Genomic DNA, 20989 nt, shown 5'->3' on the forward strand with positions numbered 1-20989 from the left:
TAGCCTGAAGCAAATTCTCACCAGCAACTATACACTACACCACAGTAACTCTAACTCAGGAACCTATCCCTGCAACAAACCTGGGTACCAGCTCTGCCCACATATCTACACCAGTGATCTAACCAGATCAACCACACCATCACGAGTTCATTCACCTGCACATCTACCAATGTAATATATACACCATCATGTGCCAGCAATGCAGCTCTGCTATATACATCGGCCAAACTGGACAGTCCCTACATAAAAGAATAAATGGACACAAATCAGATATCAGGAATGGTAATACATAAAAACCTGTAGGAGAACACTTCAATCTCCCTGGACACACAGTACACGATTTAAAGGTAACCATCCTGCAACAAAAAACGTCAAGACCAGACTTCAAAGAGAAACTGCTGAGCTACAGTTCATCTGCAAATTTGATACAATCATTTTAGGATTACACAAACACTGTATATGGTTAGCCAACTACAAAAGCAGTTTCTCCTCTCTTGGGGTTCACACCTCCACATCAGCTGCTAGAAGTCGGCCTCATCCTCCCTGACTGAATTGACCTCGTTATCTCTAGCCTTACTCTTGATTGGTACGCTTTTCTTATGCCTGAATATTTATACCTGCATCTGGAATTTGCACTACATTCATCTGACGAAGTGGGTCTTTGCCCATGAAAGCTTATGCTCCAATAAACCTGTTAGGGTATGTCTACACTGGCCCCCTTGTTCGAACTAGGGAGGCTAATGTAGGCATTCAAAGTTGCAAATGAAGCCCAGGATTTAAATATCCCGGGCTTTATTCGCATCTTCCCGTCCGGGCACCATTTTTAAATCCCCCTAGTCCGAACTAACTGCCCGTGGCTACACACGGCAGTCAAACGTTAACTCAAACTAGGTCCTTAGTTTGAGTTAACTGTTACACCTCGTGGAATGAGGTGTAACAGTTAACTCGAACTAAGGACTTAGTTCAAGTTAATGTTTGACTGCCGCGTGTAGCCGCGGGCAGTTAGTTCGGACTAGGGGGATTTAAAAATGGTGCCTGGACGGGAAGATGCAAATAAAGCCCGGGATATTTAAATCCTGGGCTTCATTTGCAACTTTGAATGCCTACATTAGCCTCCCTAGTTCGAACTAGGAGGCTAGTGTAGACATACCCTTAGTCTATAAGGTGTCACAGGACTTCTCATCGCTTTTGCAGATTCAGACTAACATGGCTACCCCTCTGATATTTGCCACCCTGGCATAGAGTGACATGAAACCACATATATTTGCATCATCCTCAGTATTAGCAGTCTCTGCATAAGCTCTTTATGGCAGTGCCAATGACTTCTGTGACACTATCAGCATCAGCTTTGTCCCAGGTCAGATAGCCTATAAGCAGGAAGAGAGAAGAATAATTGGAAACTTAGGCTGAAGGCAACAAAGGAAAAGATGGACTGTGGTATCTGATGAGAAAGAAAAGAGAAGTAGTTAGGAAGAGGAAAAGTGTAATAAAGTGAGAGAAGTTATCTAAATGTTTTAAAATGTAATAAATATGAATTTGAGTGACAGGAAATATTTTTATTACCACTAGATGCTGTGTACATCAGTATATAATGATATGACTTATATAAAATGTGGTCAGAATGTCTCTGCAGAGCAGGGCAGTTCTGTTCACCCTGGCTAAGAGTTTAGATTTTGGTCTGTATGATTTTTAAGCCCCAGCATTATTATGGTGATTGCCTTTAAATGCATCTAGGGTTGCCAGGTGCTCTCATCTGAAAAGCACTTTAGGCACTACAACACTTAGTTAATAATGTTTATAAGTTTGAGAATACACGTGGGGAGCCATAAGAACGAGCCACAAGGCCTATTCACACATGAACTGGGAGTCCACCACGCCCGTCTAGATGCAGTTATTATTCAGCTTGGCTCTTAAACCAGCGTTTGAAATCCAATTGGAAGGAAATAAAAAAAAATTCCAGATGATTGGAGTTGTTGCTGAAGTGCATTTGGAGAGGTGATGATGTATCTGCCATGGTGGACAGGGTCAGGAAAGTGGTCAACTGAGATTTGAGAAGTTTGGTAGCCAGATCATTATACATAATGTTATCTAGTGTGACTGGCCCTGCCTGTTTAATCCCAATGCCATCCATTGTTCAGACATCAGTTGTGATATCTTTTAACCTGAATCTCCAGAACAGACTGGATGGCTGGTTGACAGATAAAGAGGTAGGGGAAGACACTTGAGCTGCTGGCTAGTGGCGTCTGTAGTGAACTTAGATAAGTTTCCTTGAGAGATAATCTAATGAAGTGGCCTTTTCTAGCTATGTCAAACAAACAGTGAGTTTAGCAGCAACAAGACTGAGAAAAATCAGTGTAACAAAACCATTCTGGACAAGGGGTCACACCTGTTGATTCACATGGTGTATTTAGAGGCACCAGGACAAGACATATTCCATATCCATAATTCAGTATGATCTTTAATGTGGTTTCAGGGCTCAAAATATTAGGCCTCTTACTCCTTTCGCATAATGTTTGCATTTTGTTCTCTATTCATTTATAAATTTTTATTCTCACCTCTATCTTACTTATATTTTATACTGTTTACTTTATCCCAGCCATAAAAACCAGTCTATGTAAGTATTATGCCTGGATACAACCCTCAAACTTATCTGATTTATCCATATAAAAGTGTGTGTGCATGTGCTCCCTCATTAAGCTCATTAAGGCTCCCTCAGAATGAGCCAAGCAGCATATTCCTCTGACCTTAGTGATCAGTTTGCATGGGTTTAGAATAAGGATGTTAAGTATTGTGTAATTCACTAATCAAATAATTGATGCATTTTTACATCAACTATTCAATTAGTTGATAGGGTGGCTCTGTCCCTTTGAAACACCACCACAGCATTTCAAAGCTACAGCACCACATGAAGCCCGGGATCAGGTAGGGACTCCCCAGCTGACTCCCAGGCTCCACACAGCACTGCCACTTTGAAGTACCCCTGTCTTCCCCCCATTTGCTACATCTGGTAGAGCCAGAAAGTGGGAGGGAAGCCACTAGTTGACTAGCATTTGCTTATTGGATAGTTGACTAGTCCTTAACATCCCTAGTTGAGAAGGCTCTGTCTGGAAGAAAGAGGGCTAGACAGTTTTAAAGAAAGTTGTAGAATATATTCTCTTTTATAATAAAGAGTAGCTCAGTTGACAAGAGGTTTGCATGAGCAGTCATGAGCCCTCTTCAATTCATCAGTTATCTAGGAGTAAACAATAACTTCATGTAGTGTAATTATAATGATTTTACCCTAGATCAGGGTAGTAGAACTTTTGATGTCATGTGGGCCACTTTGCAAGTTTAAGTTGACTTGTGATTTTCATTCACAAGGCAAAGGGAGGCTACGTCTGTCACAAACAGCAAACATCAGCTTGTGAAAACAGCTTTTTGCATACCCTACAGGCAGAGGAAGAAATGCTGGGTAGCATTTATTTGTTAGGAGAAATTTGAATTAAAGACAGAGTAAAAAATTAAAACAATCTGTCTCAGATCACTATACCGATCAGTATAAAAAGGAATATCTTGTAATTTGCCATCACAGTTGAGATTTTTTAATAATTCCAAATTTATATTGACAGTTTCATACCAAAAGATCTCAAAGCTCTTTAGAGATGTATTCATACTAGACCAAACATGCAATGGGTGAGGGAGGGGAAACTAACCAACTGCTGCAAAGCATGTAGGAGTAGGCAAATTTAATGTCATGGGATATCCAGGGTCAGCTTTGGAGAATAATGGGTACAAATTTTACACACACTATTGTGTGATTTTGCAGTCCTGTAATTGCAGCTCCAGCACATACAGTGTAAAATGCTATACTTGTGCCATTTGATTTTTATACATCTACTGGTTATGCATTTACTTTCTTGCATATTTATATTTGAAATTTTGTGAGTATCTGTTCATCCATCTGGAAGTCTGTTTGTTCAAGGACTCCTCCTTAATGGTAAGAGCTATGACTGCCAAATTCGGTATGCAGCTTCCTCTTATTGTAACTTAAAGCAAGGTCAGGGTTTGATTGTACTAGGACAGTGGGTTGTGCCTCAAACTCAATTGTTTCTCATAGAATTGAAAGGGAGATGTCTAGTAGGAGGGACGGTTATACAGGCAGTCCCCAAGTTACACGGATCCGACTTATGTCGGATCCGCACTTACGAACGGGGCTTTTCTCACTCCGGAACTCGTGGGCGGCGGGACCACCCAGACGCGCAGTGGTCCCACCACCGCATCCTCCAGGTGGAGAAAAGCTGCTCCTGGTGTCCCTGCTCTGCTGGGGGGGTCTCCAGCAGACCAGGGACACCCAGAGCAAAGCTGAAGAGGCGCAGGACCCCGCCGCCTCCACAGCTTTGCTCTGGGTCTCCCTGGTCTGCTGGGGGGGGGGGGGAGGGGGCACAGCGAGTGCACCCCCCCAGCAGACCAGGCTTTTGTTGTGGATGCCTGGGGTAGAGCAGCTGGGGTGCTGCCGGGTTGGTCCTGAGGGGACCTACCCGGCAGCACCCCAGCTGTTCTGTCCCAGGCTCCAGATTCAGCCGCTGTTGAAACTGATCAGTGGCTGATTCCAGGAAGCTAGGGGCAGAGCAACTCTGCCTCGGGCTTCCTGTAGTCAGCCCCTAGTCAGTTTCAGCAGCAGCGGCTGAATCTGGAGCCAGTTCCGAGTTATGTACAAATTCAACTTAAGAACAAACTTATAGTCCCTATCGTGTACATAACCCGGGGACTGCCTGTACTGCAGAATGATCATGGAGGGGCAGCAAGGGGCCAGAGATCAGGATCAGGACCAGGACAGGTATAAACCTATTAGGCTGGCAGGGTAGAGAAAGGGACAGGTAGCTACTATACATTTCAGATAATTTGTCTGTCTGTCCCCTAGTTGAAGGGCATGCAGTCCTCCCCCAGCTGTGCCTGATGAAGCACTCATGGAGAGGTACTTCTTACCTGGCCACAAAATGCTGTGGTGAGGGTGCTGGGGTAGTCTTCTCTCCCTGGGGCAGCCTGCATACTGCCCCCCTCATCACCAGTCCCACCCCACCCCAATGATTTAAAGTGAAGAAAAAAAACGTATTGAATTAAGACCTGAGCAATACTAGGTAAATCTGTGTGCATGCAAATTGTGTAGGCCTGAAAATACACCCATACAATTGTGAGTGGACCACAGGCTTCTCTTGGGAAAAACACCACCACCTGCTACTTACTGCTATTAAGGGTTAATGAAGATTTCACTTGTTAGGTCTCATCCACTGTTTTATTTGTGTTGTTAAAAAATGAAGTTTGAGTTGCTTCTGACATTTACTTTTGTCCTTCTGCTACTTTCTGGATATAATGAAGGGGGACAAACCTCTAGGTTTAAAATGTTGGGTGAGTGGATTGACACTGAAGGATCTGTTTTCCAAAACATATTTAGTCAGAGGTGTTTCAGAAGGATAGTAGTGTTAGCCTGTACCTGCAAAAACAACAATGGCACCTTAGAAAGCTTATGCCCTAATACAGCTATTAGTCTCTACAATGCTAGAGAACTCCTTGGTGTAAGTCAGAAATTATCTTCAACATAGAAAGCTGAGACTGTTCCTGATACCACACTAGTGAAATAGTGCTAAGTAGCAGGAATCAAATTCAGTGGTAGTATCAAATTACATTATTAGTAAATTAGAGTAATTTGGAAGCTGAAAGATGAAATCATAGAAGAAAAATCAAGTGGGAGATATGGCATAAGATAGACTACTTCCTTCTTCTCTCAGTCCCCCACACACACCACAAACACCTCAAAGCACCCAAGCATAGTGTAAAAGTGTATTATATGAGGAATAAAAAAATTATACACCACTCAGAATTCACATCTTAGCACTTCTAAAGCTTTCTGTACCTGTTTTTTTGCCTTCTTTTACTTAATGTTTATTTTCCCCTCTATCATATTTAGACCGAGTTCTGGCAAACCCTAATGATACCTAATTTAGAGTTCAGTGAATCAACTCATGTGTTTTAAGTGAGGCCTGTTCAAAAAGCAGTCACAGACTGAAACCTTATTTGCAAGCAGAGGAACTATGGCACAGATCCTCCAAGCTAACTGGAGGTACCTGGCTCCCATTGATTTCTATCTACCCAGGTCTATATCTTTACTTGCTACATAGATTGAGACATAGCTATGATATACAAAAATACTGCATTATGCTAGTCTTTATAATCTTTCTACCTGCTAATGTTGATACTTTTGCCTGCTACCTCATCCTCCTGTCTTAATAACTATAGTAAATAGTTATCCTGCCTAGACAATATACCACTTGGAGCACCAGTTAAATTTGTTTTGTTTTTTAATTTGACGCAAGAGTTCCATAAATATCTTTAGACAGTTTAATTACAAGATTTCCCAATGTCACACAGATTGTATTGCCCTAATATTTTTTTAACAATCACTCACAACAGAAATAAAAGATCACAAAACTGATGTTAGAAAAAGAACAAGGTGCATTAAAGAAAAGAACCCCACAATATTTTAGGTCTGCAGGAATACTTCCTGTCCCCCTGTAATAAGGTACCCTCCACTGCCTGGAGTACCTCCTGGTGGCAGGCAACATCAAAGTAGATTTGCCTTGTTTAGTTTGCCCCTTCAGTGTACACCAGAACCATGTAACAGCCATGGCTGCCTAGAGTCAGCTGAGTCAGACTTAGGCTAGCAGTAACATTGCAATATTGACATTCAGACTACGTCTATGCTTGCAGCTTCTTGAGCAAGTATGGCCATTCTTGCGCAAGAATCCTCAGAGCATCCACACTGCCCACTGGCTTTTGCGCAAGGAAGTTTACAGTACAGTGTGGTAAGAGAGGGCTTCTTGCATAAGAGCTATACTTTTTAAAAAAAAAAAAAACAGGTGTAAGCTCTCTTGCACAGGAGCTCTTGCACAAGAGGGCAGTGTGGATGCTCAGCAGGGATTGCTTGCACAAGAAACCCCTATGGCTAAAATGGCCATCAGAGCTTTCTTGTGCAAGAGAGCATCCATACTGCCATGGGCACTCTTGCACAAAAACACAGCTCACATATGGCAGTGTGGATATTTTCTTGTACAAGACTTCTTGCACAAGAACCCTTGCACAAGAAGCCACCAGTGTAGACATAGCCCCAGGGTCAGGCTGTAGCCTAAGCCTGAATATCTACACAGCAATTTTTAACCCCATAGCCTGAAGTCCTATAAGTTAAGTTAGCTGATCAGGACCAATCTCAGCCATACTACATGTCTTATATTCCTAGAGTTCCTGGAAATCACTCAAGTAGTCTAAGACTAAGTCCTATGCACATACTAAAACAAGTCCCACCTCAGAACCATAGTTCAAACAGTATATCTAGTAGCATCCCAAAGTTCCTCACCTTTCATTTCCAGCTTTCTTTAATCTGCTGGCTCAGAGAATTAGTAGGCACAACTCCCAGCTAAATCTAGCTTTGGAAAATAACTGCTCTATTGGCTTCCTAATCCTTATCCCTCTTTAGCCTCTTCTCTGTAGTTTTGTATAAGCACAGCCAACAAGTTAGTCCTTCCACTAACTACTCAATAATTTCTTCTTTTAACTAGAAGGAACTTGCAAAGACTTTTTATTGCCCTTCTCTTTAATGTCCTTTATAGTTTACAGGTGCTGCCCTGTCCTCTTAATTGGCCAACTGAGAACACCTGTTCTGGCACAGGTGTGCTAAACCTGCTTTATTTATAGGGGCCAGCCATGCTAGTTTTTCATTTGGTTTTTTGTTATATACATATCATAGATTTAAACTTGGCTGGATGAGAGATATAAATACATGGTTTTTATTTATACAGAAGGAAAGAAGGGGGGAAAACAGAAAGTGATGGAGAAATAGAAAGTAACAAAAAAAGTTAACATTACTTGATAGGTGATTTATAGGGGAGATAAATTAGCTTTTTAGACCACTTATATTCAAATAAACATCTAGTAAAGCACTTCATCTCTTACTTAGCTAGATTTACATCTTGTTTAATTAATTTAGAGAAAATGTTAAGATAGACAGAAAAAAATGTATCCTGTGCTGATTTGATTCTTTAACACCTTGGACATGTCAGTTAGTGGAAAACAAAGTAAATGTCTGAGTTATGGAATGTGGTTTCCTATCTCTAACTTCCTGCATGGTACCATAGTTGGATTTTCATTTGGTTTCTGTGGTCCACAAGTACATAGTGCAGATGAAATTGTAGGCATCTTTTAGACTGCAAAGGTATTTTTAGATGTTTTGTGGGTTGTGTATCAGTTCCTTTGTAACATAGAGTTAGAAAAGAATGTACAAAATATATTTAGCACCCTTTAAGTGTATTTTAAGAGCATTTGATTCTGACATATGCTATATAATTTACAATGATGCAAGTTACATCATTATAAACCTACATATTAGGAAAGCTACTGAAAAAAAAATATCCTTTGAACTGTGACGGAGGTATCCACCCTGGAAAAAAACAAGCTTTTTTTTTTTTTTTTGTGCCAAAGATTCTTTGCTTCCTATCCAAGGGCAGCTTTTGGAGGATTTATATGAAAAAGGATTTTTGCTGTAGATCATTAAATCCAGCTACATTCATATTAATTACATTGCTGATAGAATGATCCTTGCTGTTAGAAGGTCATGGACTGCCATTGCTGGGCTCCCTCTTTCCATCTCTGTTGGCTGGTATAGAGAAGAGGAAGCAGGAGGAGATCTGCACTTCTCTATTGCCATCGCCTTAAACATTTTATAATATGAGGTGTTGCACAATAGGGGGTTTGGGACTTATTTCTGCCCCTCACTCCATCCCACATCTCTTATACCTTCTGGACTTCTACTTCTACTCTTAAAATCAGGAATAAGGGATCTTTCAGAAAAGGCTTTATTTTCCGAAAGATCTCCGTCTAGACTGGCGCTTTTTGTCGGCAAAGTCCCGAGCCGGAAAAAAGCGGCAGCCATGTTCATGCAAATGAAGCAGGGAAGATTTAAATCCCTGCTTCATTTGCAATTGCGCTGTGTCTAATCTGCATCCCTTTTCTGCAAAAGGGGTGCAGTCTAGACACAGCCAGACAGTTCATGTGCAAGCCACACACAGTGCCTGTCTGGCAAACAGGGAAGGTGTTTACCAATCTATAGATGACTCCTTTTCACCTCTCCTGTCTCCCTCTTGACTGGGTCTGATCTGTTCTACCAGAGTAAAGGCTTTCAAGGCAACCAAGACCTTTGGTTCACAGTCCCACTACAGCAGAGCATCATTGACTTCTTTAGGTACTTGAGTTAATGGATCCCCATCACCAGCAATTTACCTTGCTTCATTATTATACTTTCTTTCCCCAAGGGAGTAACATGTCTTAAAACCTGCCTAGTGGCCATATTATTACTAATTTTTTACATAATTAGTATTTTTGCAAGGGGTAGGAAGACTGCTATCCACAATCACTCCACTTTTACTCACTCACCAATCATTCACTCTGGCTTTTGCATGATCTTCTGGTGTTAGGTTATGATGATCAAATCGGCTTATGCTCAATGCTGAAACTTCACTGATATATTTACTTTTGCATGAGCCCACATTTACTGATCAATAAATCCAGTATTGATTATGCATGCAGTCCAGTCTAAAAGCCTTGCCACTTTGACTCATTCGGTTTGTCTGTGTACTTCTGCCCAGAGGGGACCTGCTCCCAGGTCTATTCAGCCATGTTTAAGCCATGTCAAGTCACATTTGGCACCAATTTGGCACCATCCCCAACAGACGTTGGAGGAATGTTTTTGGGTTAAAAAACATTGCTGTTGTTGCAGCTGTAGTGGTGTATTAACAGGATGTTTGGCATTTAATTTCCTTGTTTAAAAAAATCAAAACAGAAGAAAAAGAAGCGAACTGTAGTTAATAACATAAACAACCAACCGATTGCAGATTTCATTTGGATGGCTGTATCTTCACAACAGATTACAGAAAACCTCTTTTGAATGAAAATTGTCAGAGAAGCGTTAGACAACCCAATAGTAGAAGCACCTGGGCCAGTCTGTATTAGCCCTCCTATCATTGCTAGCACCTACAGCAAATTTCCAATCTAGTTTCTTCTAGTGTAGATGAATCCTAACTGGATTGACCAGTATTCAGGCAGAGAGAGAGACTGGTTACTATGAAGTTGCTATGAATCATACATAGCAAAATTATAACCACTTGCCCCCCAAGCCAATGTGTCCTACTTTCTGGAACAGATTTCTGAGAGGTAGCTGTGTGAGTCTGTTTCAGGAAAAACAACAAGGAATCCAGGGGCATCTTAAAAGACTAACACATTTATTGAAGCATAAGCTCCTGTGAGTGAATTGTATCTCACAAAAGCTTAAGTTTTAATAAATGGGTTAGTCTTTAAGATGCCACCAGACTCTTTGTTTTTCTGTAACAGGAATCTTTAGAGCAATAAAAATAGTTCATAATTTTGGAATTTTCACACTTTGGAATGGCTTCTGGAGCATCTGGAAAAAAAGATATTGCTGTGTATTCCACTGTGCAGATGCAAGCATCACAATGAAAATCAAATGAAAATCCTCTAGCCAATCAAAAGAACATAAGAATGGCTATACTGGATCAGACCAAAGGTCCATCTAGCCCAGTATCCTGTCTTCCAACACTGGCCAATTCCAGATGCCCCAGAAGGAGTGAACAGAACACGTAATCATTATGCGATCCCTCTCCCGTTAACCATTTTCAGCTTCTGACAAACTGAGGCTAGGGACACACCACTCCTACCCATCCTGGCTAATAAGTATTGATGGACCTAACCTCCATGAATGTATCTAGTTCTTTTTTTAACCCTGTTAAAGACCTGGTCTTCACCACATCCTCTGGCAAGGGGTTCCATAGGTTGACTGTGCACTGCATGAAGAAAAACTTTATTTTGTTTTTGTTTTTTTTAAACCTGCTACCTATTAATTTAATTTAGTGACCCCTAGTTTTTATGCAATGGGAACAAGTAAATAAGTTATCCTTATTCACTTTCTCTAATAGCATTTCTGAGCAGGGCTAGGCAATACAACAGTAATAGCTCCAGAGCCATCTCTACACTAACACTTCTACCATTTTTATCCTCAATAAAGCATTGCAGGTTGTGAATTGTAGGTTTGAAATTGGCTAGGGTAGACCTGGATTCAGAAAAAATGTGCAGTGATGTCTCAAAAGGAATGTGGCTTTAGTGGGCTCTGCTACAAATCTTGCATATATTTAAAAATTCTTCTATAAACCAAGCAGACACACCACTTTACAACAGGGCTATGTCCATCCTAAGCCTTAGACTTAAGCATTTTGTTGTTGTAGGGCAGCCTTATTTAAAATCAAATTCTCAATGTTTGATTTTTTTTGGTTTATTTGTGTTTTAGAATATTTTTCTATCTACCTCCGTGAAGCTCAAAAACAGCTGAAGGACTTTTACTCAAGCTTTGAAAAAACTCATTTTCAGGCAGAGACTAATATAGGGCTTGTCTGTATGGTGATTTAGTGTATAGCAAGCTGGGATGCAAATCTAAAGCACATTAGTCTGCCACACTTTAAATATCTGCTACAGAACACGAAAAGTTCCAAAGTACAGTACACTTTGACATGCAAACAGCAGTACATCAAAATGTGCTATGGAACTTTCAGTACACGGTAACAGTGTACAGCAAGCTAGTGTGCTGTACATTTATATCCAGCTCGTCACAGACTGTCACCATATAAACAAGAGAGCTTATAGAAAACTTAAGCCCAGAGTTCATGTGCTTGTAGCCTTCCAAGATGCTGAAAACAGAAAATAAAGGAAACTGTTTTGTAACCTTAATTTTGTTATATTGGCTCATATCCTATTCTCTTCCATAAATGCCTTGAAAGCTCTGGTTTAGAGGGACCAAAATAGCTTAGAAAAACCCCTTTAGGCCCCAGTTCAGTACAGCACTTAAGAATGTTCTTAAGACCTGTTGGAGTCAAGTTAAGTGCCTTGCTTGATTGAATGGACTTCAGCAAGTGTTTGAGTGCTTTACCTAACAGAATCTTTATGTGCATTATATTCCAGTGTTGTTACAGTCTCTTAATTGTAGGAATTTCTGTGGTTTAGCTGAGTTGCTGACCCTAGAATTATACCCTGAATTAGAGAAAGGAGGAGGCTGCAGCATTTGTTTTATATGTTTCCCTGATCTGTTGATTCTTTAGCAATTACCTCAAGGCCACAACAAAACAAACAACACATTAATGTCCATGTACATAACAAATGAGACACCAGGCTTCAGACATTAACATGTCAGTTTCACTCCGAAACAGGTTAATTGAATTTATTGTAATTAATACAAATGTGAAAGCAAGGCCCCTGGCTTTTATTTGTCAAGAACTACAGAGACTGCAGAACAATATCAATAAGTGATGCAATTTTCATATCAGAATGAGACCTTAAAGGAGTCATAACCTGTATTGAACAATTTGTGAAGTCTCATTATATTAATCTGAGTACTCATAGTTATTTGATATGCAACTGTTTCAAAAGACACAAGGTCCCTGATTCCTTATTGCAGTTTCCACTTATCTCTGCTGGATAGGTGGCAATTAGAAAGCCTATTATGATTCTCATGGTCATGATCTATCTATCTAAAGGTGTACAATATAGCTTAGAGTGTAGGAAGATGTGTGTGCTACCTTTGATCATTCTAGCATGCTAAAAATAGTTATGATACTATGGACATAACAAAAACTTGTTGGACTAAATCCTATGACTGGAATATAGGTATAAAGGGGGACAGCTTGTTTAGCTGTATAAAGCAGGATAAAATAGGAGGAAGTATTAAATTTGACATCAAGACTATCTATACTTATTCTGAGGTCAGAAAGAGGTGAGAGGTAGACCAATTGAGAGTCTCTAGGTAAAGATAAAAGGGTAAAAGATAGGGCTGACATCATGGTAGGGACCACCAAATCATGAGAGGAGGTGGATGAGACATTTACAGAACAAATAACAGAAATAGTAATGACCTTCTAGTAATGGAGGAATTTAACAAGCCATATAGCTTTTGGAAAAGTTATATAGCAAAACACAAAGTTTTCAGGAAAGTTCTTGGAATGTACTTGGAACAATTTTTATTCAGAAAGTGAAGGAAGTAACCAATGAGACAGCCATTTTAGACTTGATTCTGACCAGCAAGGAGGAATTTGTAGTGCATCTGAAGGCGTAAGACTATGGGATAATAGATTTTATGATTCTAAGAAAAGGAAGGAGTAGGAATAGCAGAATAAAGACAACATACTTAAGAAAGCAGACGTTATCATACTCAGAACTGATAGATGAAGTCACATGGGAATTAAAAACAAGGAACAAAAGGAGTTCAGGAGATCTGACAGTTTCTCAAGGAAATAATATTAAAGGCACAATTGCAAACTAACCTGATGTGAAGGAAAGAGAAGAATGTTAAGAGGCCATTATGGCTCCATAGGGAGTTCTTTAATGACCTGAAAAATTGAAAATAAATCCCACAAGAAGTGGGAGTATGAATGAATTGCTAAGGAGAAGTACAAAAGAATAGCACAAGTATACAGGGGCAAAATCAGAAAGGCAAAGGCTCAAAATGAGTTATACCTAGCAAGGGACATAAAAGGCAATAGGAAGGGATTCTTTAAATGTATCAGAAGGAAGAGAAAGATGAAGAAGGGAAGGAGATCTAATAATCGATTACATCAATAAAGGTGAAGTTTTTAATTTTTTTATGCCTCAATCTTCACTAAAATGTTTAATGGTGACTGCATCCTCAAACAACATTAACATCAGGGGAGAAGGAACACAAGCTAAAATAGGGAAAGAACAGGATAAAGAACATTTAGATAAATTAGATGCATTTAAGTCAATAGGGCCTCATGAAACTCATCCTAGGGTGCTTACCAAACTGAGTGATTTGTTAGCCATTAGCCTTGAAAATTCATGGAGGACAGATGAAGGCCCATAAGACTGGAGGAGGGAAAATATAGAACCTAGCTTTAAAAAGAGGAACAAACAGGACTCATGAAACTGTTTAATTATTTGTACCAATATCTTTCTGTATGTCAAAGTTAGGTTGAAAAGTCCATTTCCTGAGTCCTCTTTATTCTGTGTATGAATCCAGGGGAGGGGGAGGAAGCTTTACCCTCTCCATCTTCTGTAAAAGGTACTTGGGAGATGGGACTGTCCCACCTTGAAGCCTCCCAAATGGGGAGGTGGTATGCCCCCAACCAGCCCTTTTCATCTGCTTGGTGATTCTGCCTCTTTTCTGTATGGTTTTATGCATCCTAGTACAAATGGAGGAGGAAGCTTCAATTCCCCGCTTCCTCCTTAAAGAGGCCCTGTGGAGTGGGATGCTCAGGGCTGGGACAGTCCTGGATTGGGCGGGCAATGGTTCTCAACGTTAGGTCGCAGGTCCACCTGGATAAGCCACTGGCAGGCCCATGACACTTTAAGTATCCATAACCCTGGAGCCTCACAGCTCCCATTGGCTGCAGTTCACCATTTCCAGGCAAGGGGAGCTGTGGGAAGTGCCAGCCCAGGCTATGCTGCTTTCTTCAGCTCCCCCTTCATGGGACCACCAGCAGCTTACCCATGTGGGCCTATGACCCAACTTTGAAAACCACTGAGCTAAGACATGGATCACAAAAGAGCCTGAGCACGGTGATGCTGAGTGTTTACAATACCTAACTGTTAGAAGTTTACTGTTAGAAAGTTACTGTTAGAAAATCACAGGAACAGCAGATAGGTGTCTTACTGTGTGTTCCACAAAAGCCAGCAAATGACACTGGGAGCTGCCTAAGTTAGTCAATGGGAAATGCTAACTGGAGAGGTGCATCCTAAGTCCTTCATTTCTCACAGAGATAGGCACCGATGTCTAGGCTCATGCAATTCAAACAGGCACAAGAGAATTTCCTCTCGAAAGCCAGCAAACTTCTGTGCCCATCTCATCACACAAAGCAGCAAATAGTCTTGAATTCAATGGATGGGCCTTGATGAAACTGATGATCTTCACCGACTCATCCAAAACCATCCTTAGTTCAGCAGGCATTTTTTTTTTTGCAGCTTGCACTTCCCCGTGAATGCTGCACTGAATGGATGTAGCTAATGGTACCACTGCTTTAGCTCAAGTGACTACTCCAGTGTACTGGCCAGTCACTGCATGAGCCCCATCAATACTGATCCCCAGACATTTTAACCTGTCAATATCATGCTCCCTTGTGAAACTGCTTAGCACATCAAAATAGCCTTGCCAGCTACACATGTGGGCAAAGATTTGCAAACAACAAAAAAAATCCTCTAGGACTTCTCCATTGTATTCATATCTGGTGACTGACAGGAGGTTCAAATGGTTTGCCATATCTGTAGAATCATCAGTTTGCAAAGAATAGAAGCAACTTTTCTGCACCCTCTCAGTCAGCTGTTCCTTAACATTGAGCCCTGAGCTATTTCTTCAATTCTGTGCTAAACTGTCTTATTTGAGAGAGAAATTAAACCAATCTGTTTGCCAGCCTTGTCTCTGAGCATTGCACTCACCATCTACTTTGCTACAGGTAATATCAAAATCCTCTCCAATGGTGTGTGGCTTTCCTGTCCTGGCTATGAGTTGAGCCACCTGATAAGAGGCTTCCACTACCTTAGCACTGTCACTTCCTGTGACTGTGCTTGATTAATTTCTGGCTGGTGTCTGAAAGGCATGCACAGAATACAAGCACTTTCCCCTCACTCCCTTAGTTCCCGGTGAATAAAATGAAAAGCAAGCCATGTCCCTGCCCCACTTACTCTTCTGAAATTCTGCCCTGGAAGGCAGCTCCTGCCCCAGCACTCCATCTCTGGCCGGACACAGAGCCCTGGGGGAGAAAAGAAAAGTAAACTTACTTTAAAACTTTCTGGGGACCCCCTACAGTACCATTGTATATCACCAGGGGGCCACAGACCACAGGCTGGGAACCACTTTTCTAGATTGACCATTGTTTGGAATAAAAATTAGAGGTGTTTAAAAACAAAAAATTCCCTGCATTTTACTGTAACAAAAATACTTTTATTCAAATTTGCTGAAATTTGATTACATTTTGGGGGGATTTAGTAGAAAAGGAAATGACTGTGTCGCATGCAGAATGTCAGTGTTGATGACAAATATATAGTATGATTATCCATCAAAATTCATTATCAGCTATGAGAAGTTTTGTATGACTCAATCTAATACGAAGGCAAAGATTCAGTCTTGTGATTTGGAGTTTGACAAATCACCTATAAGAAACAACTAAGCAGCAGCACTTAAATCAGTGATGAGCAACCTGAGGCCTGAGGGTGGCACGAGGCCAACCCAGGTATGCTTACTGTGGACTATGTGCAGGGTTGCCAGATTCTGCTAGTTTCTGTCCATGTATTTTTTTTATACTAAAGTGACAGAACATAAAGCAAGGTCATGTGAAGTGAGGTGCATGCTGATTTCATGCAACATTGACTGTGAGAGCCATGCACTTCCTCTGCATCCAATAAAAGTGCTTCTATGATTTGGCACACCCCACAAATTCTAGGAAGGGTTGCCAGGTGTCCGGTTTTGAACCAGACAGTCCAGTATTTGAGCTTTCTGTTTGGGAAACAAATTGAGAAAATAGAAATGAGACAATATAAATGTCCGGTATTTTCTAAATAAGACGTAATGTAGATTGTGATGTAATGTCAATTGTGTCCAGTATTTTTGTTGAAACCATCTGGTAACCCTACTAGGGACACAAGCACCGCTATCAAAACTACCCAATCCCAGGAGTTTGTCTTGGTTACGACAATCTTGTGGCCCACTGAGATGAAGAACTACTCATGTGGCCCACTAGCCTAGGTTGCAATCACTGATTTAAACCTTAATGGAAACAAGCAAATCACATTTCCAATTCCTAAGGGCAGTGTATTTCAATTCAAATTCCTGTGGATTAGGCATGAGCAGGAGTTACAAACAACCATGTAACAGTCAGTAAGATAACATTATCATCATGTAGCCTGGAATCAATCCATGCACAATAATGTCCTGTGTAAAGATGGAATTATTAAACAACCTGCAACACTATGGCTGTGTCTAGACTGGCCAGTTTTTCTGGAAAATCAGCTGCTTTTCCGGAAAAACTGGCCACTTGAATTTCCACAAAAGCACTGACTTCCTACTGTAAGAAATCAGTGCTTTTTGCGGAAATACTATTCTGCTCCTGTTCAGGCAAAAGTCCCTTTTGCGCAAAGCTTTTGCACAAAAGGGCCAGTGTAGACAACTCAGATTTGTTTTCCGCATAAAAGCCCCGATCGCAAAAATGGCGATTGGGGCTTTTTTGCGGAAAAGCGTCCATGCCAATCTAGACGCGCTTTTCCGCAAAAAAAAGCATCCATGCCAATCTAGCTGCTCGGTTCCGAAAATGCTTTTAACAGAAAACTTTACATTAAAAGCATTTCCGGAAAATCATGCCTATCTAGACGCAGCCTATGTGTTTTTAGGCAACACACACAATAGAAATATTTTTCTCTAACTTCCAGATAGACATTTTGCAGGAGTAAAATTCTACAAGAATTCTAAACCTACTGGTATGTTGGAAAAAAAAGTGCTGTTTTTGTAACAATCATGATACATGTTAAAAGATGGGCAATGACCAAGGGAGGTTTAGGTTGGATATCAGGGAAAACTTTCTAATTCTCAGAGTGGTTAAATACTAGAATAAAATGCCTAGGAGGTTGAGGAATCTCTATCTTTGGAGATATTTAGATAAACATCTGTCAGGGATGATCTAGCTGGTACTTGGTCCTGCTGGGAGGACAGGAGACTGAACTTCATGACCTCTCGAGATCCTTTCCAGTTTTAGTATTCTATGATGACTATTTTAAGGAAAACACTATCTTTATTTAGGCTCAGTTCAGATTATTTTTCAACACATTAAAAAGGTCATTTATTTGTTGTGCAGTTTCATATTTTTTTATATTTATACAGTAAGAGCAAGAAAGATCTCTAGGCTAGGCATCTTCTTGCAGTTAATGAGCAAGTGGATGATGTGTCCTAGTCTTTAACTCCTCCAGCCAGCCAATAACTGGTACAATGTCCTCCCTGGCAATCATTATTGCTTAAAGTTTGGATCCTGTCTGCTCAGGAACAGATGTACAATGCAGATATATGGTTCATTGGGTCCTTATCACCTGAATAGCTAGACTCCTGCCTGTAGTCCCTGAGTGGAAGGGCAGCAGAGTGTAAGCACTGTCTGCACCATTAGACATTACAGGGAGTAGAGCCACTAGCAGTTGGCGACTGGCACTGAGTGCTGTCATGGGATTTGTTCTGCAAGGGTACGTCTAAACTACATGCCTCTGTCGGCAGAGGCATGTAGATTTGTTTTTTTGGCAAAGGCAAATGAAGCCACGATTTAAATGATCGCAGCTTCATTTACATTTACATGGCTGCCGCGCTGAGCCGACAAACAGCTGATCAGCTGTTTGTCGGCTCTCGCGCTAGTCTGAACGTTCCCCCTGTCGACATGAAAGCCCTTTGTCGGCAGCCCCGTTATTCCTCGTGGAATGAGGTTTACCGGGGCTGCCGACAAAGGGCTTTGATGTCGACAGGGGGAACGTCCAGATTAGCATGCGAGCCGACAAATAGCTGATCAGCTGTTTGTCGGCTCAGCGCGGCAGCCATGTAAATGTAAATGAAGCCGCGATCATTTAAATCGCGGCTTCATTTGCCTTTGCCTATGTGTCTAATTTACATGCCTCTGCCGACAGAGGCATGTAGTCTAGACACAGCCCAAGACTCCCAGCTGCTCCTGTTAGCTACCCTCCACAAGCATGATGACATTGTGAACTGCTACATTAGCTGTGCCATCTCTTTCCTACCTGTAACAGGGCTGTGGCTCTGAAAGCTATGATAACATCCATTAGATAACAGAAATGTTTCCTTTTCTGTAGTATGTTCCACTTTTCCCACTTTTCAGAATGGTATGTCAAGGATTCTGGAGTTGGTAGCTGAGGGATGTTTAGTGCCAGTTCCCCTTTTAACACTGGAAGGGAGGAAAGGCAAATGGCTTTAATATACTTTGTTTACAGTAAACTTCTAGACTCTCACACCAGCTGTGTACCTCTTCTGACTGTGACATCTATATAGGCAATTGTCAAAGAGCCAGTTACTATGGTAACCTTTTAATTTAAATACAGACCATCTCTCCCACTGACTTGTCCAGTTCTCCACCAGCTGTTTCTCAAATGTTTAATTTTGTGGACCACTAGAAAGGTTAAGTATTGACCCATGCCCCATGGTTTAAGATCCACTGCATATGGTATAGGGTAAATAGTCTTGTGATTAAAAGACTGGACTTGAACTCAGGAAATCTGGCTTGCAACAGACTCTTGCGAGTCCTTGTTCAAGTAAGGTAAAATTTTCAACACAAAGTCACTTCTAGGCCTTCCTGATAATTTCCCTGGATTCTCAAGCAATATATTTATACTCCTTCCTAGTCATCTGTCCAAGTTTCCACTTCTTGTAAGCTTCCTTTTTGTATTTAAGCTCACCAAGGATGTCCCCGGTAAGCCAATCTGGTTGCCTACCCTATTTGCTTTTCTTGCTGCACATTGGGATGGTTTCTTCCTGTGCTTTTAATAAGGCTTCTTCAAAATACTGCCAGCTCTATTGGACTCCTTTTCCCTTCACGTAAGCATCCCAGACAATCCTGCCCATTAGTTCTCTGAGAGAGTCAAAGTCCGCTCTTCTGAATTCCAGGCTGTGTATTTTGCTACTCTCCTTTCTTCCTTTGGTCAGGATCCTGAAATCTACCATCTCATGATCACTGCTTCCCAGGTTGTCACCCATCTCTACTTCCCCCTACTAGTTCCTCCCTATTTGTGAGCAGCAGGTCAAGCTACACATGGCCCTTGTCAGTTCCTTCAACACTTATGCCAAGAAGTTATCTCTAACAGTGTCCAAAAACTTCCTGGATTGTCTATGTACTGCTATATTGGTCTCCAAACAGATGTCAGGGTGATTAAAGTCCCCCCTGAGAACCAGGGCCTGCAATCTGGGAAGCTTCTCTCAGTTGTCTGAAGAAAGCCTCATCTACCTCATCCACCTGATCCGTTGGTCTATAGCAGACACCAACCACAACATCACCCCTTTTGCTTCCACCTCTAAACTTAACCCATAGACTCTCAACAGTCTTTTCTCCCTTTAAATACTAGAGCTCTGAGCAATCATACTGCTCTCTTACATACAATGCAACTCTACCTCCTTTTCTTCCCTACCTGTTCTTACTGAACAGTTTACACGCTTCCATGACCGTGCTCCAGTCATGAGGGTCATCCCACCAAGTTTCCGTTATTCCAATCAAATCACAGTTCTTTGATTGGGCCAGGGTTTCTAATTCTTCCTGTTTGTTTCCCAGGCTTCTCGCATTTACGTACAAACACCTTAGATAACCAGGTGATCATCCTACCTTCTCCATCTGAATCAGGGGTCCTCCCTTGTTGCTTGTTCCTCCTTGTGTTTCTTCCTAGTATCTGACTTCCTCACTTACCATGGGGCTTTGGTCACCATCCCCTAATGAACCTAGTTTAAAGCCCTCCTCACTAGGTTTGCAAGCCTGCCCGTGAAGATGCTCTTTCCTCTCTTGGTTAGGTGGATCCCATCTCTTCCTAACAATCTTTGTGCCCGGAACAGAATCCCATGGTTGAAGGAACCAAAGCCCTCTTTCCGACACCACTTGCATAACCGCACATTTACTTCCTTAATTTGACGATCCCTACGTGGACCTTTTCTTCAACAGGGAGGATGGATGAGAACACTACTTGCACTTCAAATTCTTTGATCTTTCTCTCCAGCGCTACATAATCTGCTGTGTCCCGCTAAGGTCATTCTTGGCTGTATCGTTAATTCCTACATGGAGAGACAGGAAGGGGCAGCGATCCAAAGGTTTAATCACTTTTGGAAGACTTTTGGTCACATCCTGAATGCGAGCTCCTGGTAAGCAGCACACTT

The sequence above is a fragment of the Pelodiscus sinensis genome, chromosome 6, assembly GCF_049634645.1.
Source record: "Pelodiscus sinensis isolate JC-2024 chromosome 6, ASM4963464v1, whole genome shotgun sequence".
NCBI lineage: Eukaryota > Metazoa > Chordata > Testudines > Trionychidae > Pelodiscus > Pelodiscus sinensis.